General features: G+C 45.5%; 1 protein-coding gene across 4 annotated transcripts in view; it reads right to left on the bottom strand.

Moving 5' to 3' along the window:
- Window positions 1-25,327, bottom strand: part of ATXN1 (ataxin 1) — a 1,146,771-nt gene that overhangs the window by 649,749 nt on the left and 471,695 nt on the right. For 2 of the 4 annotated variants that reach the window (XM_086965153.1, XM_086965155.1), the window contains exon 4: window positions 15,756-15,921. The gene's annotated coding sequence lies outside the window, so the exon portion shown is untranslated. The remainder of the gene's footprint in view (window positions 1-15,755; window positions 15,922-25,327) is intronic. The other 2 variants (XM_086965154.1, XM_086965156.1) reach the window with 1 other exon arrangement.

Genomic DNA, 25,327 nt, shown 5'->3' with positions numbered 1-25,327 from the left:
TTATAGAAACACACACTAACAGTGTAAAACTTGACAGTCTAGGTCAAATTAGTGGTTTCCATTGACACCAATACTGAGTTTTGGGCAGGTTCAAAAAGATTCATAACTGTCGCTATACAACTTGTGAAATAATGTATGTACCTTAATTACATGGAATAAAGTGACCCGTGGAAGGTTCTAAGATTAGTTTGTGAATATTAAACCTACTGAAGTTTCTTCTTCTTTTGACAAATAGTATGTCCTTAATGAGGACCTTCATGTCAGACTACTCAAACGACGTTTAGACTGAATGAGATGGCTACATCTATTGAAGAAGTCTTCGAAGTTGATTGACTGGAAGATTTAACAAGCATTGGCAAAGCCAATATGTCTTAGCCATGTGGTACACCAGCGTGGTGTCTGTTCAGCATTGCTAAAAGTTAGTGACGTAGAGGAGAGTGGCATGGGGTGTCCTAGATTGCAATGGCCTAGAATGTCATGTATGGGAGTGGCATAGAGTGGAGTCATGTAGCGTGGTGTACAGTAGAGTCGCGTATAGTGGACTGTTGTAGAGTGCATTGGCGAAGAGTGTTGCAGAGAAAAATAGCATTTAGTGAACTGGCTTAGAGTGCAGTGCCATAGAATTCAGTGGTGTAAAATGCAGCGTCCTAGAATGCAGTGGTGTAGATTAGTGTGTTACATAGTAGAGTGCAGTGGTGTCAAGCACAGTAGCGTACAGTGCAGTGGTGGAAAGTAAAGTGGCATAGAGTACAGTGGCGTAGAGTGGTGCAGAGTACTGTATGGTGCCATAGAGTGCAGTGGCGCAGACTGGAGTGCTGCAGAGTGAAGTGGCATAGAGTGGGGTGATGCAGAGTAGAGTGGCATGGAGTACAGTGGCGTAGTGTGCATTGGCAAAGAATGCATTAGTGCAGTGGCATAGAGTAGAGTGGTATAGAGTGCAGTGGCGTAGAATATAGTGAAATGGCATAGAGCGGGTTACAGTGGGATGGAGTGGCATAGTGTAAAGTGGCTGATGTAGAGTGCATTGACATAGAGTGTTGAAGAGTATAGTGGCGTAGAGTGCAGTGGCATAGTATTCAGCAGCATACAATGCAGCATCATAGAATGTTGTGGCATAGAGTGGTGCATAGTAGAGTGCAGTGGCATAGAGTGCAGTGGTGCAGAGTAGAGTGGCATATAGTTAAGTGGTGTAGAAAACAGTGGTGTAGAGTGCAGTGGCACAAAGTAGAGTGCAGTGGTGCAGAGTAGAGAGGCATAGAGTGCAAGGCATAGAGTGGTGCAGAGTTGAGCAGCATAGAGTGGTGCAGAGCAGAGTATATTGGGGTCTAGAGGAGTGGCATAGAGTGCAGTGGCCTATAATGGAGTGCTGCAAAGTGCAGTGACGTAGAGTGCAGTAGTGCAGAGTAGAGTGGCATACAGTTCCGTGGTGGAGAGTGCAGTGTTGCAGAGAAGAGTGGCTTAGAGCGCAGTGGTGTAGAGTGCAGAGGCATCAGGGCTGTAAGTGGGACGGGTCTCATGGGATCTGAGCACCGGCAGTTTTTTAAAGGGGGCCCCGAAACGGGTCTCTATCGGGCTCTGTTTTGTGACCTGGCACAGGCGGTCCGTTTTTTTCCAGACTGTGCAGTGCTCACACTGGAAATCCTTTAAAGCTAATCATTCTCTCTCTGGATTACCCTTCTCTTTTTTAAACTAAGCAGCAACATCGTTGTTGTGTCACCAGTGCTTTTTCATTATTTTATACAACAAGCCATAGTTGCTGCTTATTTATCGCATGCAACTAACAACCATTGGCAAAACCAAAAGTCCTGACTGTAGGTATGATGTTACTTGTTGTATCAAATATCTAGTTGCAATGACAGAAACCGCAAAATACAGGTCGGACTTTTAGCTTCCGTGTTTTTAAGCCCGCCCTTAATTACATTGGCCACACCCCTTTGAGAGATTCCCCAGTTTTTTCACCCCACTTAAAGCCCTGAGTGGCATAGAGAGCAGTGGCGTAACTACAGTGGTGCAGAGTAGAGCACAGTTACATACAGTGCAGTGGCACAGAGTGCAATGGCATTGAGTGGAGTGGCTCAAAGTGGCAGAGAATGCAGTGGCGTAGAGTAGATTGTTTCAGAGTAGAGTTAAGTGGCATAGAGTGGAGTGACGCAGGGTAGACTCGAGTGGTGCAGGGTAGAGTGCAGTGGTATAGAATGATGGCATAAAGTGGTGTAGAGTGCAGTGGCACAGAGTGCTGCTGTGCAGAGTACATTAGAGTGGCATACAGCGGATTGGCATAGAGTGCAGGGTCCTAGGCTGGAGTGGTACCGAGAGTAGAGTGCATTGGCGCCAACTATTTTGACATAGAGTGTAGTGACGTAGAGTGAAGTGGTGTAGAGTGAAGTGGTGTAGAGTGGAGTTGTGCAGAGTAGAATGTGGTGCAGAGTGCAGTGTCGAATAGTGCAGTAGTGTGGAGTAGCATAAAGTGCATTGGTATAGAGTAGAGTGGTGCAGAGTAGAGGCGTAGATGGAGAAGTTCAGATTGGAGTAGAGAGCAGGGCATGGTTAAAGTGGAGTGGTGCAGAGTAGAGTGCCGTGTTGTGGAGTGGTGCGGAGTAGAGAGGAGTGCCATCTTTTGGAGTATGCATGGTATGGTAGCACACTTAAATTATAGACAACACATCTTCAATTTATATGACCTTTACATTTTCACAGATAAAAGTATACAGCACACAAACAATAAGGTGTGGAAATATCATCACCTAGTGGATTGATTTGAAATTTGCTTAATTTGGGCTTTTCTAATTTTGAAAAATCCGCAGTTCATTAGCAAAATGTACATTTTCTTGTGGGCTAGAAAAAAAACCATCATACACCCGCCCTGGTGCTGGCATGATTGTAAGAAGAAGTCAGAGAAAGATAAGTAAACATTAAGTTGCCTGGGAGAGAGAGCTCACATTTGACCTCTGTCTTTGAATGCACAGCAAAATGGCAAGATAAGAACAAGATTTAAAGGCCTGTTTATAGAAATAGATCACTGGTGGACAAATACAGTATCAATCAGTTAAGTTTATTAATAAAAACCATATACATAGAAACAAAATAATTTATCAAAACAGTAAAATAACAATTATAAAAGCCGTTAGGAGCGTGTCAGGCCATACCAGAGAGTAATAGGCAATAATATTAATATGTATACCAAGAGGGGGAAACCTAGCGCTTAAGGATGGTACATTTCCCATAATATTACAGCAGACTTCAAAAGTATGCCACCACACTAACAGAGGGTTAAGCAATACAGTGCACGGTGCAGTAAATCAAATTTGATAGCCTCAGAAAGTGCAAAGTGCTATGGGGTTCCAAGTCTGAGCAACAAACCATGTTCTTTTAAAATTTCCTAATCAAAACATAACACATGTAAAACATCGTGTGATAGAGTGCATCAATCAGAGCAACAGTGGTAATAGCTGAAAGAGAAAGATCCCATTGTGACTGGTCGGTGTTAAAACAGTGGCAAAACTCCACAAAGTGGCAGCCTCACCCCAGATACAGCCACAGGTGGATTGAGCAATAACACACACTATGCAGTGGAACAATGGTAATACCTCAGTGTGGATGGGGTCCTGAGTCCTGGCAGATCCATATATGTTTATGCTGTGAACCACAAAGGATTAAGGTACCAAAAATCAGGAATTGTGATGCTTCAGCCTAGGTCTGGGGGAAATTGTTTTATTGCCCCTCTTGAACTCTTGTGAGCTCGCCAGCCCAGGATAGAAGGTGCCTAATTTCCCCCAGACCCGTACATAGTTCACCTTCTAGCAGCCCGGCCAGCAGGGGCCAATCATGCAGACCAGCACCTCACAAACAATTCAGTGAGCCAGTTCAAGAGGTACTTTTACCTTTAACAAATTTTTGAAAATATCAAAGAACTGCACCAGCCAGATGTTCAACATAAGGTTTTGCAGGTTTCGGGACTCTATAACCGCCAACTTACAGGTTCTCATTCCTAAGGACATGAATTCTTGGCATAACAGGGCCCTCTGGAGCACAAGTAGGTGCGGGCAGAGACAGATGGCATGTCACAATTTTTCCCTTGCCACATGGCATAGTCAACACCTCTTATCCTCCAGCTGACCCGCCACCTGCCATTTGGGTATACTGTCCAGAGTGGGACGCAGGCCAAATCTCATCACCATAAACTTTCTCTTGATCTTAACAGTGTATGCTGCCTCAAAATAGGACTTCTTGTTTTGGGCCTCATAGTAGTTGAGCCCCAGCCACCCATGTGCCCAATTGCCTAGGGCCCTTTCGTCCTCCAGCCAACTTTTCAGCTGCATGCCTTTGTTCACTGTTTTCTTAAAAACGTCCTTGCTTATATCCAATTGCCATAGCTCAAGAGGCCCAAGCATTCAATGCTTTTGGTCAAGGGAAGGGACAAACTCGAGCTGGACAGCCTAAAATAAATAGAGCTAGCAGTTAGAAAGCAAGCAAATGTGAGTTACAGAGCTAATGGTAAGCAACGAGCGGAATGCATTCCCAAGGAAGCTTTCTAAATGTCCCCAAGATTTTGTTAGCAATAGCTTCTCAGCAAATGTAGATAAGAACAAGATTTTAAGGCCTGTTTACAGTCATCGAGCACTAGTGGACAAATACCGTAAATAGGTTTGGGCAAGGGAGGGACAAACTCGAGCCAATGGTAAACGACGAGTGGAAGCATTCCCAGGAAAGCTTTCTTAATGTCCCTAAGATGTCATTAACACACCAGACAGCTGAGCTGCCTGGTAAGCTTCGACCTAAAAACAAGAAGGATTAGTATTTTAGTACACACAGCCTTTAGAAAGGGAGCTGCTACTGATGCCACAAATGATTGGGTTGCCTCAAAGTGCGATGATTAGGACCATAAAAACGTGTGAAGGGCTAACATTAGTAAAGCCAATAGGTCTCAGCTGTGAAACCTATTGTTTTGCAAACGTTTTTTAGCAGGTGGATGCCATAAATGCATGCACATTCACTGTGGCGTACTCTGAATGGGATTTTGGAGAATAATATGCATCTATAGATGGCCATTTCAGAAGCGTGCACTTCCACAGCATTCCTCTTTGAGACGTTTTTGTTTTATTTTACAAATCCCATTCAGAGATGGTCCTGTGAATGAGTGCACATCTGTGGCAGCTGCCTTTCAAATCATTATATTTAGTGCATGCATCCACAGTAGCCAAATTTTAATGGGCTTAGTTAAAATAAAAAAACATTTAAAGATGTACTCTGTGTACGCACACAAATGGGCAGCCATGTTGAAATAACAACAGGAAATTTTAGTAGGGCCGCCCACTTGAAGTGCAGCAAGTGTCCCAAAATGAGTAAGGGGGATGGAGGGAGAAACAAGACATTGGGTGTTGGGTGACAAAGGCGAAGGGAGAGAGAGATAAAAGAAGAAAGAAAGGGAAGAGGGGAAGATAGGGTAGCCAGCTTTGTGTCACTTCGCAGGACACTTTGCACATGCAGATACACCAGAAGACGTTTCTTCGAGTGCGCAGGTGGCTATGAGTTACTAGACACATTTTTTGGGATGCCATCCATAACTTCCTTCTCTAAATCAGGTCCTTTTGAAAGCTAAAACTTAGCTGTTTGTTGAGCCTATTGAGTACAATAACTGTTATATTTATGCATTTGAGTTCCAGTTCCATAACACTACTTTGAGTAAGACTTAACCGTTTGCTATTGACAAGACTCAATTTGGTCTGGTGGTTTAGTGGATTAATGCATCCACTCTTGGGGCCTGTGTTTGATCGAATGGACACAGGTTTAATTCCTGGCAGGTCTACTCAGTCTTTCATCCTTCTGAAGTTGATAAAATGAGTAACAATGCACATCTATTATTTAGTATTCACAAGATGAAAGGGTTTTGTGCCTTCAAAATTCACTTCCATCTCAGGGTTGGTATAATCCCAAAATGTAAGTTGGTATCCGCACGACTTAATATGGTCCGTCATTATGGTGTACAGGAAGGAAACAAGGTCATTGTATTTTTTGTCCTTTTTATTTATAATTTCCTAAGTTGCAGGTGAGCACGGAAACGGCAGACACATGTTTCGCCCAGTGGCCTGCTGGCCAAAGCTTTTTCAAGGCAAAAACATCATGGTAAAGTTATTCATGCCCATCGTCCAAAAGGAATACATAGTATGCCAAGTAGTTTAGGCTATATGTCGAAAAAGGTCCGTGGATGAACCCTGCATCCCTTGACGGAATGCCGTGCAGAAACTAAATGTGGTCAGACCATATTAAGTCATGCGGATACCAACTTAATTTTTGGGATTATACCAACCCTGAGATTGATGTGAATTTTGAAGGCACAAAACCCTTTCATCCTGTGAATATCTATCTGATTCCTTGTGGCCTTTGGGTGAAACCACCAACTAGGATTGTGTCAGTAACTACAATTGGGTCCTGTCTATTTGTGCGTGAACTTTGGTGGCACCCACTTCCTTCTTCTACAAACGTATCTATTATTCAGTGCCAAAATGCCCACGGTGAACGTGCGCTTTACAAATACATGCTATGTTATTGCCACCTGTGGCAAGACAAACTTACAGAATGCATAACTCTTTTGCAAATGGAATGAAATAGTTTTTGCTGAAACACCAATGGTAAACCATATCCACCTTGGATATTACCCAGTAACTACCTACTGGCCACGGACCCAAAAAAGGCTTCACAATTCATTTCTTCCTTTTCCTATTGTTTGAAAATATTGGGAAAGCTTAGAAAAAGGCTCAATACATGTCACAAGTGCTATAAAAACACTTGCAGGGGACCCCTAACAAGGTGGGAAATTCACAGGAAAAGGGTAAAGGGGGGTGAGAGGTAGACACCATCACTGTATTTGGTCCAGTGGAAGTCTTTCAGTCATTGAGATTAAATATTCTATGAATAAGAACTGCATTATAAAGCTTGGCAGGGCCTACACAACAGTGATATTCACCTAATAAAGGACAACCCCTTTACCTTTCCTTCAGAATGACATGTACCGGTCGTTTTTTTATCTTGGCCTCCCCATTTGGCAAATTGTGTGCTTTTGGGCAATCAGATTTTGAAAGTATTCTGCTGCTCAGCTTCGGAGTTTTTAGAACAAATCTGAAATCTTCTATCAGGTCTGTGGTTACAGAAAAACAGGACTAGATCTTACCCTTACGGTGGGTGGGGGAGCTAGTGCGCTACACAACCCAGCTTAATGTTGTGTTCACCACACCGTAATATGGTGGGAAAGTTATATTCTTTCCAACAAGTAGTACTTCATTGAAAGTCGTCAGCAGTAGTGAGATGACAGCGTGGCGGGCGGGGGGAATGTGGGGAAGGGGGGGGAGACATAAGCATATAACAAAAAAAAACACTTTCCTGCTTGCCGCATTGCGCTCTTCACTTCTCCATGCAAAGGCATCCATGGTGCACTGCCGCCAATCCTCATGCTGCTTTCATGCTGCTGAAAGCAGCGTCAGGATTGGCCAGGGCGCTGATGATTTGCACTCCCACGCAGGCTGGGAACCTGTGTCTGCTCTCTCCAATCCAGCACTGCAGCTGGGGTTGGAGAGAGCTTCACTGTGCATGTGGGTTTGGCCGGCTTGAGACAGTCAGCCAAACCAACATGAGTAGTGAAGGGAGTGCCTACCACTCCCCCTCCAGCCTGTCACCACCTTGGCCCCACCCCAAGCCTCGTCTCAGAGAGAAAAATAAAACGATAGCAAACAAGAGTTTATCATTTTATTTTTCCGGCTGCTGGCAGGTAGGGCGACGCTCCTCCACAATAGCGGAGCAGCCGCTACTCTCCAGGTGTCCTGCTTTAACACTATGTGTCATCCTAAGCAAATCATACTGTCTCTGTGCTCTAATCTCACAATATGTGAGTAATTTGAATCCGGCTGCATGGAAAATTCAAACAGCAAGAGCATATTCCAAGGACAGACCTCCAGCGCGGCTTTCCTTCACACATTCTGAGCTGTTTACCTGTAGGTGTCCACTTTCACTATTATCATATCTAAAGGCAAATGGGTTTATGAAGATATCTCTGAAAAGCTCCTGTGGAGCTGAAAGAAGAGAAAGCAGCACCCTGCCAGGCAGCTCGTGGCCTACCTCCGGGGAGCTCAGATCCTCCTGGTGAGCCTGGTCATGGTCCTGGAAGCGGTAAAATGCTGGACATTTGGCCTCCTGCTCTAGATCACTGCAGGCAAAGGGTCAAACAACTCCAATACAGGACGAGGCCACAGAAATGGAAAGGTCGGCCACCGTAGGCGCATGTTGGGTTGGGGGCTGCACAAAAAGTTCTTCGCACAAACTGTATGACATGGTCTGATGAACTAGCGGCGGGCTTTCTTAACAAGTGGTGGGGCAGGGGGGAGGGCGGTTTAAGGGTAGGTGGAATATAATAAATACATCAAAAAACACTTACCTGCTGCTAAGCTGCCGGACGTCGTCCCGGGATATTTCTCCTCGGGGTCCCTGCATGCTGCCCAGGCTCCTAGACGCTAATCAAGACGCTACTCTCATGACGGCAGCGCAGTGATTGGCCTGAGTGGGCTTGTTTAACGCTCACTCAGGGCCTGGGAGCCTGTACCTCTACTCCACCCAGCTGTATAACACAGCTTGGAGGGGGAGAGATGAAAGTGCGCATGACGGTTTGGACGGCATTAAACAGCGGGACAAAGCCTCATGCGCAACTCACAGTGTAATAAAGTGGTTTTATTATAATTTAATTTTTCCCGTTTTTGTCTGCTGCCTGGCACTCAAGCGGGGGGGGGGGGGGGGACGCTCCTGCGCCATAGTGGAAGAGTCCCTGCTATTCTGACTTCAGCAGTGGAACGAAACCTCAACTAATCAAGACACTGTCCGAAATGCTTCTGGGCAGGACAAACACAAGTATAGGGAGAAAAGCCATCAAATCAGGAGTATGGAAGTGAGACAAACAACAACCCCATCCAGTCATGAGCAAGGGCTGACCCAAAGCCCACTCTGTGTTTATGCAGGGTATTTGAAACACTAGGTCTTGCAAACAAACATCTATAGCTGTCTGTAGTTGAGACCTAAACATGGAACCTAGGAATTCACGTCAGTGAAACAGCTTCTAAAAGGCATCCATGGTGGGAGGGGAAAGTTCCTTAGGAAATGAAGCAGTAGCCAGCGAGTATTCCAAAGGGATGGGAAGTGCTATATGAACAGGAAATGAAAGCCACTATGTCTATATACTTTTTGCTGACATTAACAATAAGGAGGTTAATTGATGATCAGTTTCTGTGACAGCACATTTTGTGTTTTGAGGAGTTCTATAACTCTGAAGGATTCAATAGGCTGTAGGCATTTGGCTTCATTGATTCTTCCGTGCTGGTACTTTCTTTTTTTCAGACGGATCAATATGGGGTTTTTAGCGCAGGAACCATTTCCATCCTGCCTGTCTTTTTTGCAACCCTTAGACTATGAGAGACTAACAAGATTGTGTTTTTTTTGTGACGTGTCAAATTTATCAGTTTGGAAAGCCTTAAGTATCCACAGTGGACACCAATCAGGCAGCAAAGGATTGCAGATTAGCGAGGTTCTGCGAAAGACGCGAAGTTTAGGGATGCTGTCTGCCAAGAAGAGAAAATGTTCTAGACCGCAAATTGCATTCAAGGGTGCATGGCTATTTTACCCATTAAAAATAGTAGGATAGTAGATTTAGTGATTAAGTTAATAAAAAAATTAATAGCAAGATGGCTGGGCCTATCCAACAGAGCTGGTGGGGACACAAAAAAGCAAACACCTTTGTTATGAATCAAATCCACCACGTGGCATTTTGAGTGGACAGAACCCACGATGAGTTAATGAAATTGAAAGAATCCTTTACAAGATAGTGGTTTGTGCTAAAATATAAGTCACCAAAGAGAAGCACGCCGATTTGCTGTGCTTTGAGTCTGACGCAGGACAGTGGAGACCCAATGGAAGAAAAGGAGGCGTCAAGAGTGCTCCAAAACAGTATAAACACGTGTATATCAGGAGACTGGATGTTACTTAACCCAACAGAGATTTACCATTAAAATGCCTTAAATGTTGAACATTTAATGAAACTGGCTGCTGAGGAGGTAAGTGTTTTGTACATCTTCTTGTCCATGTGCATTTTCTGCCTCTGCCTCTCCCACCTGCCTCTTTCCACTCCTCTCCTTGGATTCTCTTGCGGTTTCTGCCCAGGGTCACTCTATGCGCCGCCTGTCCATGCTCACCTTCCTTCACACCACTTGGGATTGAACGGGAGATATGTGGGCATCCGTAGTGTCCCTCTGCTCTCCTACCACCAGCAGAACCTGAAGACGCTTGCGTCACTAATGGCTGCAAAACATTCACCTTATTTACACAATAATGGCGGAACATGTGTATGGGGTTAAAATGGCTGAAACCAGTTTCAGTGTTAATACAAAGTTATTATTTTCAGTTACATAACACCAAAGCTCCAGAAACAGCTTGACTCCAATAGCGTGCCTGTATTATTAAATGACTGGAGGGCGTCGTGATGACCGCCCCAGGAGGGTGAGGGGTTATACTGTATAGGCTGTAAAGATATGGCGTCAGCTGCCATTCCTCCCCTTATCCTTAGGAGAATCTCCCCTCGAAGGCTACACTGCAAATTGCCTCCCTCCAGAATATTAGTAGGGGGCACCAGGTGGCAGAAGATACTTACACAGCTGACCTGCTAACAGGGCCTGGTTAGGTGGGCATCCACCAATGAGCATCCCTGCAACCCTCACTCCCCCTCATCGGCTATAAATCGGGAAACAACACTTACAACGCAACTTTTACAACGCACTACCTTTACAACGAAACTTTTACAACACAACATCCATTACAACGCATGCCATTACAACACAACCATTACAACCCATGTCACTACAACCCATACCACTACAACGCATGTCATTACAACGCAGTCATTACAACGCATACCATTACAACGCATACCTACACTATCCAACATTTACCCTACTGTTGCACCCCCTGGAGTTAGAATAGTAATTTTTACCCCTACACTATCCAATACTTACCCTGCTGTTGCACCCCCTGGAGTTAGAATAGTAATTTTTACCCTTGCACTATCCAATACTTACCATACATGCAATGTAATGGTATGCATTGTAATGGTATGCGTTGTAAATGTAGTATGCGTTGTAGTGGAATGCGTTGTAAAGGTGGTTTCAAAGAATTCGTTGTAATGGCATGCGTTGTAATGGAATGCGTTGTAATGGATGTTGCGGTGTAAAAAATGCATTGTAAAGGTATGCGTTGTAAAAGTATGCGTTGTAACGACATACATCCCTATAAATCTCCACCCCCTAACCCTCCGCCCTTCTCCATCTCTCTAGTTCCTGGGCATTCTGCAACAACAGCGGGCTTGCACCTATGCATATCAGTCAGAGAATGATGGAGGGAAGGGTTCCTTCAACTCTGAAGCTGATGCTGTTCAGGCCTGTGCACCGCCGCCCATGCTGTACAGGATGAGGAGTCGAGGATGAGAGAGAGGGCAGCGAGAGTGAGGCGAAGGGAAAGCCGGAGGGATAGCACCTAACAGGACTCACCTTCAATCAAAATGTGTGCATCATCTACTAGTTGTACATGCCTAACTTGACTGATTTTTGTTTTGTTTTAACAAAGTGGTCATACTGCTTATAGACACAAATATTAAAGCAATGGTGTTCCAAGAAAAGGAAGGTGTCTGGAAGTGATAGGCCACTTTCTGTCCTCTCAACCATGCCTATGGGGCCTCATGCTACTGTGTGACAGAGGAACATTTTGCGAGGCACAGTTTTTACAAAACCCATCACTGGCTAAAAAAGTTTTGCTAACACCTCTCACACAGTGTCACTAATACTTTAAAGGAGGGAACTGTAAAGGGAGCGCCTTGCGTGTATCTTTTGCAAAGCACTGCTTCAACAATGTGTTTGGTGCTGCAACGGCGAGTTCAAGACACTGAAGTTGGTTCCATCTAAGCCCAAGGAAAGTCATGTTTTTTTATACACATTTTGAGGGGGGCATGGCAAGCCATACCAGACACCTCCCTTTTACTCACCCAACCCTCCTCCTACTGCTATAAGCTTAAATAAAAAAGTTCTAAATCCCTCCCTCTTCTATCCCTCCACTCTACTTTTCAATCTAAATAACAGACCCCCATCACGGGTAGCGAGCTCTATATAAATGCAAACCGTTTTCCTTCTTCTATCCCTCCACTATCCTTCTTAATCCAAATAACTGACTAACATATACACCACTCAAATTACTTTTATATTTCACTATACTAATTCACCACTAATCCTTTATGGATTCCGGAGTAGCGTGCTACTCACCGAAAAAGCGCTTCAACGCCTCAACAGCGATATATAAATGCAATTATAATACAATACAATACATGCACTTGTGATCTCATAACCTGTGCTATCCCCCTGGCCCATCCCTCTGCTGACAGATTTTGTATCAAGCAAGGAGCAGAAGGGAAGGGACTCCCAAAAGGATCAGAGAATGATGGGAATGGTCTTAACCCTCTCCCATCACCCCTTTGAGGTTGATTTTACTTCCTATACAACAAGCATTGACAGGACCCAAAAAGAGCTTGCTAATCAGCAGACAAGATTCAGTGACGTTTTTTTGACAGCCTGGCATCTGAGCTCAGCAGCCCTTGCGCCTCCCGGTGACCCAACACAAAGTGAAGATAGAGGGTTGGCCTTGGTAGAGGAATAGTCGGTGCTCTAGCCTTATGAGATCTCTTTTATGTTCATGATTCCTGGAAGCTAGAGGAGGTATGGAAAGTTGTTGCTTGCCATATTTTCCAGGAAAGTTGGTCAGAGACATAGAAATATTATTGGTGAATGCCATACTTTTAATCTTTGTCCTATTTCTGTATAATTTTTTAGAAAAACTAAATGTTAATGTAGTAGTACTTGTATAGCGCACAAATCACCCATGAGGCATCTCGGCACTTGTACGCATACCGCTGTAGAACCCTTCCTGGCTTTTCCCTGTGAAGTGCCCACTCCTGGGCAACCCCCAAGGTGAAGCCAGGCATCCTAGCATTGTTGGGGCTGTTGTGGAGATTAAGCAAGCTGTTGCCCAGAGTTGCACCCATGAATTAGAATAGGCACTGAGGCGAGAATTATCAGGTCCTGGAAATTTATCCCAAAACCCGCCGAGGCGGGAATTGAACGCTGGTTCTGGGCTAGACCTCTGCATCAGGGTCTGCCGCTCTAACCATTTAGCCACACTTCTCCACTAGGAGGCTATTTACAATAATAGCTGGTAGGGTTGCTCAGTGGACTAATGTGCCTGGTGTAAAGTGATGTAGAGCACCGCAAGCAACTTGAGGGGCACAAGTTTCAAATCCTTCAGGCTGACTCAGCCTTCGAGTCGGAGGAAGTTCAGCAACCGTAAAATGTGATTTTGGAACATAGTGAATTAATGGTAAGCAAAAGTTACATTGTTATGACAGCTCTAGAGCAAGTATATAGCATTTACTACTACAGATCGATAACTTGGGAAGGGTATTAATACATTTTATCAACCTAAGGAAATAGAAATGCCGAATGGACCTTTTAGGTTTTAAACCTGTGACTTACACGCTATAGCCACGATTCACAAATTTACAGAAGACTTGTCCTCGAATAAAAGGCTTACATTTAAAGTGTTTTGCTGTCAGAAAGTAGCCATAACCTGAAAAAGTCATACTCTGTACATGCATAACTTACATACAATTTACGGAAGTCAGCAGACAACATAAAACACATGTATGTTATTTGTGTGGGTATGTACCCAAGGCACAAGAGTTACATACGATTGGAAAGGTGGTTGTAACCATGAGAGGGCCAGATATGAAACCGAGTATATGCAGTGTACCTACATGAGTGTTCTAACTAATTATAACTGGCCTGGTGCTTTTTCATGAAAGTTTGCCGTGTGCAGGAACACCGGGCCCTATTTTACTGGTTGGATTTTCCACCCAGTAAAATTGCTTTGGGATTGGGCTGCACGTGCACTCTGGTCCCAGTCTCTAGTCCCCTCCTGATCTCCTTCTAAGGCATGGGAGAGTATGCAATGCGCCCCACTGGCGGTCCGCACCCATCTGCCACCCACCCCATCCACACCACCCGCTCCATTCACCATCTGCTCTGAGCAGTTGTAAATGATGGCGTGGAGCTCGCGGAAAAAGGGACAAAAGGTAGAATTTCATCCACCACTATGAGAGATATTGGCAATGTTGCGGCTTTGTTCCCCAAACCCACTTCTCCGTTTGTGGTTTTTCCAACAATGAGGAAGTAGGTTGGGGGACGAAGCAACATGGAGGGAGCGGGGCAGGGCAGGAGAGAAGGGTGTGGATGGGAGAGAGGACAGGCAAAAGTGGATGGGGGAGCACACAGACAATGGAGGGTGGACAGAAAAGAGTGGGGCAAGCACACAGACATTTGAGAGTGGGTGGGGGCTAGGGGCAAGCACTCAGACAATGGAGGGTAAGCAGGAGCGGAGAGATAACAGAGTGTAGGTGGAAGGGTTAGGGCAAGCACACAGACAAAGGAAGGTGGGTGGATGCTGCTGGAAGATGGTACATTGACAACAGAGGAATACCGGGAGTGACTAGAGGAAGCAAATTGACTAGCAAAGGGAAAATGGAGGGTGGGCAGGAGGGGCTGAGGGAAGCACAAAGACAATGGAGGTTTGGACTGGGGAAAACACATGGATAACGGGGGCTGAGTGGGAAGAACTAAGGGAGAAACATGGAGGGGGTAGAAGTATCAGAATGAGACAGCTAAAAAACACATGCACTCTTGTTCAGTGCTTAATCAAAAAGAAAAAAAAGAGGAAGGGGCAGTAGGACACAGTAATGCATCCATCTAAGGGAGGGACAAACACAGTACAGGAAAGAAGCATAAGGAAGCTGACAAATAAGAAGCAAGCAAATGAGTGTGACAATGAAGCCAATCAAGAGTAAGCATTGGGCGGCCTCTAAGCCCACTGAAAGTTAAGAAACGTTCACGCAAGAGCAACCGCATGCTGTTTTAGGCAAGACCCAAAAACGGATCCCCAAAGGAAGTAAATCATAATAGGTGGATTAAGATGATGAGATATCAACCAAAGTTATAAATTCATCCCACCCGGTATCTACACACCTCCTCGTTATCGGTCCAATGGAAGTAACAATTGTAGTATTCACACAAATTTAAAAATGCACTTGCAACGCTTATCTCAGAACTCAATTCACACCAGAAGGAACTTAGAGTAAGATATGCAGAAAGTGCGCACAATTACACAAATCGCTCCCTGATTTGCTAGATATGTCTTCTCAGTGAAAAATTATTCTGCGGTGGGGTTGGGAGTTGTGTAGGGAAGAACACTTCACAATTCTACAACGGACCTAAAGCTACAGGTGTGTGCTTTGTGCAGAAAGAACTGTTGTAATATTTTCTAAAGTCAGAATTTTTTCATTACCCTACATATACACATTTAAATTATGTCATGCGTACATTTTACTGGAACAGCGTAGAACCGTACCAAAATGTGACAATACTTGTAAAGTGCATTCATGGGTAAGCTCAGCTCGTGCTTCACTTAACTGACACACATTTTTACCACACCTTTGTGAAACGGGTGCAACACTATGCTAGCAACAAAAAGCCACAGCCGACTCAAGGCTGAAGCATTCACTGCACAGAGCGAAATGAATCAACCCACAATGCAGTCACACAATAATATTTTTCTAAAAGTCAGCTCGACCTTACCTTTTGTCTCACTGGCGGTGGAGCTTGGCTTTAAAGTCAGGATCTTCTGAACAAGGGCATGGCTCCCTGTTTTTCCAGGCAATGAGGGCTTCTTTCTGCCTGCTTAGCTCCTTTCTTTCTTAGATGACTTCCCTCTCCGCCTCTTTGGTCTTCCTACAGCACCAGCCTTAAAAAGAGAAAAATAAAAGGCCTCAGGTAATCTAAATGCTGAGAGGGTAAAAGTTTGTGGCATGTGAAAACTCTCCATGTAATCTGAATAAAAATCTAATAAAGCTAAGACACAGTATCTTTTACCAAGAAAGCAGCTAACATCATTGAACCTGGTGAAGTTCTGTGATGGAAATCAATGGAAAACATATAGCAGTGGTTCTTAACCTGGGGTCTGAGGACCATTGAGGGTCCGCGAGTCCTAGGAAGGGATCTGCGACTGTTTGACACAATTAAATATTAAAATTAATCAATTAAAATGGATAATATATGTACGAATAAAGAAGCAGAATTAAAAATGTGAAAACTTTCCATATTTGTTTCAGAGTAAAATACATATTTCGATATTTAAACATTTGTTTAATGCATACTTGTTTTTGTATTTTTGTGTATTGTTTTGCAGTTCACATCACTAGAAGTATTTGTCCAGACCTTCCTGTTGACACTTACAAATCCCTAATTAACAAGCATGTCATGAGAATACTTCATAAGGTCAACAATACAGTTTAGCCTCATGGGGCTATATTATGGATACGTCATACACCTACGTTTGGGGTGCAGTAGTATTATTATTATTAGAGTTTTTATAAAGCGCATCACTCATCCCCTGGGGGATATCACAGTGCTGTAAAGCTCCCTCTCGGAGCTAGACCAACAAAAAAAAAACACAGCAGTGTGGGACATATCACAACAAATGATTTCTTTCCATTGCAGGTGACAGCCCGCACTTCCGCCAGGATCAGCGTACTAGTTGAGAAAGAACCAGTCATTTGAAGGCACTGGGCTCGCCCTTTACTGTGCAGGCGCAACACGGTTTGTATCTAAAAGGGGCTGCAGAGATTCCTTTGCAGGTGGATGCATGAGTGACTGCCCCCCATTGACGATTCCTCCATAGGAGCGGAGGAGCGTCGCCTCCCACCACACTGCTGCACAGAAGGTATGAAAAATACGAGGGGGTAGATCTAATACTAGCCTCGCAGCAGTATTTTGAAGAACCTGTAGTCGGTTTAGTAGTGACTGGTTGATGGCTGAAAACAGGGCGTTCCCATAGTCCATCCTGTTTATAACCAGTCCTTGGACTAGGGGCATGCGTGCTGAGAGCGGGATCCATTTAAAGATCTTCCTCAGGCTACGTATCTGGCCGTAGCTATTTCCCACTGTTTTTTTTATATGTTCAGACATGGTAAGCTTGTTGTCTAGGATTACACCCAAGTTCCTGACGTATGGTTTGGGGGCAGGGCAGGTACCAAGAGCGTCAGGCCACCAGTCCGGTGACCAGATTTGGTCAGCTTTGCCAAAGAGCATGACTTCGGTCTTCCCTGCGTTCATCATTAAGTAGTTTCTGGTCATCCACTCTTGTATATTGGTCATACAGTTTTTGAACCTATATTTAGCGTCTTCATGGTTTTGGCTGATGATGACGAGGATTTGTGTGTCGTCAGCATAAGATATTGTCCCAAAACCGCTTTCTCTAATGATTTTGGCCAGAGGGGAAACATAAATATTAAAAAGGGTCGGGCTTAAAATAGATCCCTGTGGGACACCTTTATCATTTTTATAGGAGATAGAGGTGTGGTCGCCAATTTGGACCCTTGATCGTCTGTTTCCAAGGTAGCTTGATATCCATTTGAGAGCGTTTCCTTCGACACCAATCTCAACAAGGCGCTCTAACAGTATGCGATGCGATATGGTGTCGAAGGCCGCAGATAGGTCCAGTAGTATCAGGATGGCTGATTTTTTTGAGTCTAAGGATAGCCTTATATTGTCCACAACCTCCAACAAAGCTGTTTCGGTGCTGTGGAATGCCCTGAAACCGGATTGGGATGGATCAAGGAGTTTATTAGATTCCAGGTGGGCAACAAGCTGTTTATTGATTAGGGTCTCCATGATTTTCCCGAAGAGTGGCAAAAGGGAGATAGGCCTATAGTTTGCAAATTGATCTGGGTCAGCATTTGGTTTCTTCAGAATGGGCCTAATTATTGCTTCCTTCCAATGGTCGGGGACAACGCAATGTTGTATTGATTGGTTAAAAATATTAGTCAGGGTGGGTATCAAAGCTGGGGAGATTTTGTGTATGACTTGTGGCGAAGCAGGGTCACCCGGTGCTCTAGATTTCATTTTCAACAGCGCGTGATTTACATCCTGCTCGGTCAGGGGTAAGAACAGTTTCAGCGTGTTGTCGTGGCTGCTGTGGGAGTTTTGCCTTTCAATGGGAGGAGTGCTACTAAACCGACTACAGGTTCTTCAAAATACTGCTGCGAGGCTAGTATTAGATCTACCCCCTCGCACCCCGTCAGCAGCATGTCTCAGAACATTGCACTGGCTCCCCGTTAAAAAACGTATAAAGTTCAAACTCTGCTGCCTGGTCCATAATGATTTTGGCCAGAGGGGAAACATAAATATTAAAAAGGGTCGGGCTTAAAATAGATCCCTGTGGGACACCTTTATCATTTTTATAGGAGATAGAGGTGTGGTCGCCAATTTGGACCCTTGATCGTCTGTTTCCAAGGTAGCTTGATATCCATTTGAGAGCGTTTCCTTCGACACCAATCTCAACAAGGCGCTCTAACAGTATGCGATGCGAGATGGTGTCGAAGGCCGCAGATAGGTCCAGTAGTATCAGGATGGCTGATTTTTTTGAGTCTAAGGATAGCCTTATATTGTCCACAACCTCCAACAAAGCTGTTTCGGTGCTGTGGAATGCCCTGAAACCGGATTGGGATGGATCAAGGAGTTTATTAGATTCCAGGTGGGCAACAAGCTGTTTATTGATTAGGGTCTCCATGATTTTCCCAAAGAGTGGCAAAAGGGAGATAGGCCTATAGTTTGCAAATTGATCTGGGTCAGCTTTTGATTTCTTCAGAATGGGCCTAATTATTGCTTCCTTCCAATGGTCGGGGACAACGCAATGTTGTATTGATTGGTTAAAAATATTAGTCAGGGTGGGGATCAAAGCTGGGGAGATTTTGTGTATGACTTGTGGCGAAGCAGGGTCACCCGGTGCTCCAGATTTCATTTTCAACAGCGCGTGATTTACATCCTGCTCGGTCAGGGGTAAGAACAGTTTCAGCGTGTTGTCGTGGCTGCTGTGGGAGTTTTGCCTTTCAATGGGAGGAGTGCTACTAAACCGACTACAGGTTCTTCAAAATACTGCTGCGAGGCTAGTATTAGATCTACCCCCTCGCACCCCGTCAGCAGCATGTCTCAGAACATTGCACTGGCTCCCCGTTAAAAAACGTATAAAGTTCAAACTCTGCTGCCTGGTCCATAAGGCAGTAAATGGACATGGACCTGCTTACCTGGAAAGGAAACTTAAAGCTCATATCCCAAACAGGACCCTACGCTCCTCCAGTAAAGCCCTTCTCTCCGTTCCCAGAGTTCGAACGGTCAGAAACGGGGACAGAGCTTTCAGTAAAACCGCCCCAGAAGCATGGAATTCCCTCCCCACATCACTGAGAGAAGAGCCAGATCACGCCAGATTCCGGAAACTACTAAAAACCTGCCTTTTTAATCCCTAGTATTCCGAACCCTTAAACCCCTTGAATCTGCTGAAATCCAAGGATCTTGTCTGCTCCCAGCGCTCTGAGACCTTCGGGTGAATTATGCGCTTTACAAGTGAAATAAATGTAAATGTAAATGTAAATGTATTACCATTTTATTCTCTGCCAGCAAATGGAGTGTGGGGGGAGGGCCGGTGCGTCACTGCTGCTGTTTGGCAGCAGTGAGTAGAGGCCACTTCAGTTTAAAGTGTGCATGTTGGTTTGGCCAGCTACCTTGCAACGGCCAGCAGCCGTGGCCCGTGGAGGGAGTTGCGGTGGGGCAGAGAGGCGGGGCGGGGGAGGGGCAGGGTGGGAGGTGATAAAAACCGGCATATGGATAATTGGAAACAAGTAAACAATTTTTATAAATAAAACGAATTTCGTAGCGTGCCCTGCAGCGATGCAGCGCGCGCTACGAAATTCGTTTTATTAATTAAATTGTTTACTTACCTTCAATTATCCATATGCCGGTTTTTAGCACCCCCACCCTGGCCCTCCCCCGCCCCGCCTCTCTGCCCCACCGCAACTCCCTCCATGGGCCACAGCTGACGGCCAGACCGATATGCGAAATTCAAACCTCTCAAAACCAACTGCCATTCTTGGACAGGTGGGTTGGAGAGCAGGCACATGCCTAAAGTGCCTTTCAGAGCTGAGAGTCAGCCAGCTCCAGCCAATCCATACGCGCCACTTATGCTGCTTACCAACATGAGAGCAGCGTCTAGATTGGATAAGGGAGTTGGCTGTGGGACCTCGCGCTCGGTCTGGAGCCAGGAACATTGAGGACATGCTACAGAACATCGAGGACATGCAGTGTAAAGTAAGTGAAACTTATTTACATAATTTCTTTTGTAAATAATTTTTTCACACCCCTCCTATTTAATATGTCATCAATCGCCACTGCTGCCCTTGTCTGGGGGGGGGGGGGTCCATGTGACCCCTGCTTCCCCCTTACAAGGGGCATCATTTGGGTGCACTGACTGTGTGCTACAGCAATGTGGAGAATAGTCATTACGCCTTCTGAGAGCTCCTTTGCCTCTGCGCCCACATCTGTAATAAGCAAAGAAGCAAAGTGTTTCCTCATTTGCATGAGACCATACCCCCATGCAAGTGAGAGAACACCCCCTTGAGATTGCGCTAGCACAAATGTAAGGCCAATGCAGGGTATATTATAGATATGGTCACCAAAGTGCCCAGAAATACAGAAATAGTGTAAAAACGTTTGTTTTATCCCCCAATGAACTTAGTGTAATATGACCTGATGGGGTCTGATTTCTAAATTCCTAACAAGAGCATCAACATACATGCTTTTCAATCACCCCACACATAAACCAAATTCTCCCCAGAAAGATTAAACCCATTGAGCATCAGCTGAGCAAATTCCACTCTTTATACTCCTAATCCTTGTCTCTAAGGCAAAACATTTCATCAAGCCATTATCAGTCCCTTCCCAAAATGCACCAACAGGAATCCTGCATTCTTCTAACCTTAAAAGCCATTACTTTGCCAAGCCCTACTGCACCCCATCCAAGTTCATTTCCTTTGAACTACTTCCTAGCTCCTTTCTACCGGGAGGCTTCCCCTAGACAGTTTTGAACCAAACCCTCCCTCCATGTGTTCCAACCAATGTCCAAGATAAAACTATAATTCAGTTCAAAAGATCTGCACTGATGACCTAACCCCAGAGCAACCCAGAGCCTCTTGGTCACTTGGGCCAGGACTTCAGGAGGCTGTACATAACACTCTGTAATAAGAAATATGTAATGTTACATGAGATGAACTGTCATTGATTTGTCCCAGTCTTCACCTTTTCCTCACACCACTAATATATGTAACAATACCACTGTCTGGTGTCTGACGTCACGTAACCACTGCCTAGAATAGAGTCAGACTGCTTAGCGCTTCAACACATCATCAGGGGTAGCAAGCGCTATAAAAATGCAAAGCCTTCCATCTTCTAACCCGCCACTATCCTTTTTCAATCCAAATAACAAACTCACATGTCCACTTCTCAAATTAATTTCATATCTCCTTATTCTTATTCACCACGAATCCTTTTTGGGTTCTGGAGTAGCGTGCTACTCGTCAAAAAGAGCTTTGACGCCCCATCAGGGGTAGTAAGCGCCATATAAATGCAATTACATATATTGACCCGACTATCAACCGATGAACCTCTAGGCTCAATGATAAATAGTAGGGGGTTTCACTTACACGCATATTCTCAATGCCTTCATCATCCAGTTGTCTCTCGCTTTGGATGCACCAGCTGGCACACTGGCAGGGTTAGACCTAAAAGTTAAGAGCTTTCCAAGCCAAGACGAGTGGGAGGATGGAGAATGGAATCTAGATGGCAGGGTGAGTGTAATGCCAAAGCTAGAGTCAGCAACGGCACACTAAATTACTTAGGTTGGGGGTTATTTTTCAAATTGTATCCCCCATGGTAGCACCTCAGAAAATCATTTAATCACAGGACTCTCACTACTTGTCTTGCAGCTGTCTAATGATAAAACGTTTGCGGAAATGATAACCACGCCTCAATTTCCATATTTGTTACTTATTTTTACAGAAATGGTAGACCACACAACTACCTGATTGAATGTTTTATATACGTAGAAAAACGAAAAGGGAAATAACATGAATTATGGTCATTTTGCATATTATCGGTGAAAATTATTAAATCGACTAAAACAATATAAAAACTCTGCTTCTCCCTCAGCAGAGGGTTTATATGGTTAAGGTCAATTTAATAATCTTACCAGGTGATTTGTAATATTAAAATCTTTTTACCTTTTTGTTTTATAATGCGCCCATTATAGTGACACAGGACTCAAGGGAAACCCCTTTAAATAGATAGATAGATAGATAGATAGATAGATAGATAGATAGATAGATAGATAGATAGATATGTCACAGGCCCTGTCACCTCATCACAGAGTGGGTGGGGTCAGCAGTCTCTCCGACCCCATCCTACTCTGGCACAAGGTAGTGACAGCCAGCTCCCCACATTGGCTGATCTAAGGTCAGGCAAAGAGGGGAGGCAGCAGTCCCAACCCTTGTGGCACCTCCAAGACTTCCCTCTTCGAGAGCTGCAGCAGGTAAGTGTTGTGATTTAACTGACTGGTGCATGCGTGTATGTTATGTTATGTTATGTTATGTTATATTTATTTTTTATATAGCGCACGGCTACTCAAAAAGAGTGTCCCGGCGCTTTTAATAATGAGACCTGTAGCGGGATAACACAACACAGTAATAAAAAGTGGAACGCAGAAAACAGAGAAAAAAAAACAGAAAAAAACCTAGAGGGCAAACAGCCAGGTTTTTAGGCCTTTCCTAAACGCGAGTAGACTAGTAGCTCTCCGGAGTGCCAACGGCAAGGTGTTCCACAGCTGTGGCGCCAGCAGTCCAAAGGAGCGGCCTCCAATGCGAGCTCTCTTTACACGCGGCACAACCGCCAGAAACAGAGATTCTGATCTGAGGGAGCGAGCCGGTTGGTAGAAGGCGAGTCTCCTTTGGAGATACTGAGCTCCCACAGCATGAAGAGCTTTGTAAGCCAAAGTTAATGCCTTGAAAGCAATCCGTTTACGGATCGGCAGCCAATGTAAGGTCTGCAAGAGGCCAACAGCACTGGCTCACCTGTTTAGGCCAAAAATGGCCCTCGCGGCCGCGTTCTGCACAGCTTGAAGCCGCTGCAGCAGATACTCTGGCAGGCCCAGATAGAGGACGTTGGAATAGTCCAATCTAGAGCCTATCAGAGCCTGCACAGTCAGCTTCCTGTGTTCCTCAGACAGAAGAGGCAGAAACCTCCGCAGCATCTTAAGGAGGCCGAAGCATGTGCCCGTTACACCAAGGATCTGGGATCTCAGCGTCAAACCCTTGTCCATCTTGACCCCCAGGTTTTTAGCTACTTGGGATGAACAAGACGGAGGGAACATGTTACTAGGCCACCAAGCATGCCAGTCTGGCTCCGCAGCACACCCGAAGAAGAGTACCTCGGACTTATCAGAATTGCACTTGAGGCTGTTCAGCTGGAACCATTTAAAAACAGCCCCAAGGCAATCCCGGATACTCTCTCCATCGAAGTCTCCTCCCCTCTTACAAGAGAAGAGGACCTGGGTGTCGTCGGCGTAGGATACGATCTGGGCCCTGAACGACTCCGCCAGCGCCGCCAAAGGGGTCATAAAGATGTTAAAAAGGGTCGGGCTCAATATAGAGCCCTGCGGAACCCCGACTCCCAGTGGCGGCATCACGGCGGAGTCTGGGGAGGCCCAGACCGTTTGCCGGCGGCCAGCTAAAAAAGATGAAAACCAGCTGTGCACCGTCCCCCGTGTATGTACGAATGTACGTGTATTTGTGAATGAGTGATGTGAATGGGTGTGTGCACGTGTCTGCATGTGAATGCATGGATGTCAGTGAGCTTGCATATGTGTGTGTGTGTGTGTGTGTGTGTGTATGCGTCCATGTGTGCGGGCTCCCCCCAAAGTTCTACCTACCGGCTGCCACTGCACTTCCAACCAAGCCATAGCAAAGGTATATAACCAGATACATTAATATAATCGCCATATTTGAAGCTTGGGTGTGCCGGCTTAAAATGGTCAGCTCATTTCATTTCCCACTTCCCAAGTTGCAGTGTTCTTAAAGGACCCCCCATAGTCCCTTGGGGGACATAGATTACGTTCAAAGTGCCATGTAGTGCAAAAGAAATGTCTCACCTATTCAAACATATCAATGAAATTGACCTTTTCCCTTATCCATTCCTCAGAGCCGGTTTCAGGTTTTGTGAAGCCCGGGTGAGGAGGGATTGATGGAATAATGAAAGATAGCGGCAACAAAAAGAACCCGCAATTACGAAACCTCAGGGCAGGGCAGGGCCGGACTGGAAACAGCAATCAGCCCGGCAGATTGCTGCTCGACCAGCCCTTGGAGGGAAGAGGGGGGATGCTAGTAAGAAGCACTTGTCCCGCTTTTGTTACAGCGGGCCGATATTGCAGCACTGTAACAGTGACAAAACCAGCTCCTACGACCACAAAACCGGACCCCATCTCTCCGGCCCACCTGGGAAACACCCGGTGCCGCTATGGCCAGTCCGGCTCTGCCCTCACAACACTTCCCTATATGCCCCATAAAAGACCGGTGTGAGGGGGCATCGCATCCGACACTTCATGGGCTTGTACCACTCAAAGAACTCCACTCACCTTTCGAGTCTAGGAGCCCGATTCCTCTGCCACGGACTGTAAACACACCCCTTCCTCTGTCCACACAGGAACTTGCAACGTGTGACGACAAAGGAGGAAGGAGTGACCCCGGAAAGACTGACCCGGGGGCGGAGAAAAGGAGCGAATCAGCAGTCAGCAGGGTCGAGGACGCGAGGGAGACGGAGAGGCGAGGAGACGCGGCACTGCAGGACCACGAGGAACTTCGAGGCGGGGAAACCGAAGAAGACGACGAGTCGTGGAGCGAAGATTGGTGGATCCCACAGGAGGATGCTGGAGAGCGGCCGCATCTCACTGGAGAGTTGCGGCAGAGCCGGTGAGTCACTCGGGACAGGAGGGGAGGAAGAGGTAGGAAGGGGGGCGGGGATTGCCACACAGTCACAGAATTGCTTTGCTTGGAAACGGCACAACCTCTCACCCCTCACCTTGATTGCCATATTTCCTTGAACCGGGCATAAGTAGTCTTAGATTCATTGCCTGCCTAACCTATGCTCTTCCTCGACTCGGGCACCATTATTTCTAATAGGACCCTTTTCACAACCCTGCCCCTATTTCACCTCTTGCCTCGCCTAGCTTAAATCAACACACCCCCCCCAAAGCAGCTGAAGTCTTGCTTGTA

The sequence above is a fragment of the Lissotriton vulgaris genome, chromosome 4_1, assembly GCF_964263255.1.
Source record: "Lissotriton vulgaris chromosome 4_1, aLisVul1.2, whole genome shotgun sequence".
NCBI lineage: Eukaryota > Metazoa > Chordata > Amphibia > Caudata > Salamandridae > Lissotriton > Lissotriton vulgaris.
The sequence above is the reverse complement of the archived record's forward strand: the minus strand, read 5'-3'. Positions and strand labels throughout refer to the sequence as shown.